We start from the raw sequence: 598 nt of genomic DNA, 5'->3' as shown, positions 1-598 counted from the left end.
TTTTCGTAATGGAGTAGACCTAATAGTGCTTTTTAAAATTTTAAGGTATGGTACAACCTTTGGACGTTTACGGTTTCCGCATTTGGAAAAATTACGTGAAACACATTAGCCAATTCATAATCCTCAATGAGATTCCATTTTGCCTGCGGCAAAGGGACAGTATAACAAAGCTTCAGTCCCTGACTTACCGACAGTTGGGATCTCCACGCTTCACTGGATTATTCCAATACAGTTGGTACAAGGTAAAAAACATTAACTTGAAACCGTAAACTAAAACACACGCAGCCGAGCTGCTGGATACTCACGCAGTCAAATGGCGCGTTTCAAGACCCATGCGGTACTTTGCTTGAAAAAAAACTCGCGTCTGAACAGCGTGTGGGACTGGAAACATACTTGACTTCGTGAGTATGCAGTAGCTCGGCTCAACTACGTGCGTTTTAGTTTAAGTTGTCTTTTTCTTTAACACTTGTTATGTAAAATGTAAGAGCAAAACGCTTTGTTTCAGAGCGGTTACATTGGCGAGCGTCCGGACTTTTTCCCGAATCCCGTGAAGTTCTGCTTCCATGGAACAGATTTACTATGCTCAAGTTGCACTGAC

The sequence above is a fragment of the Frankliniella occidentalis genome, unplaced genomic scaffold, assembly GCF_000697945.3.
Source record: "Frankliniella occidentalis isolate FOCC.00 unplaced genomic scaffold, Focc_3.1 Scaffold347, whole genome shotgun sequence".
In the NCBI taxonomy this organism is placed as follows: Eukaryota; Metazoa; Arthropoda; class Insecta; order Thysanoptera; family Thripidae; genus Frankliniella; species Frankliniella occidentalis.
Note: the sequence above shows the minus strand (reverse complement) of the source record.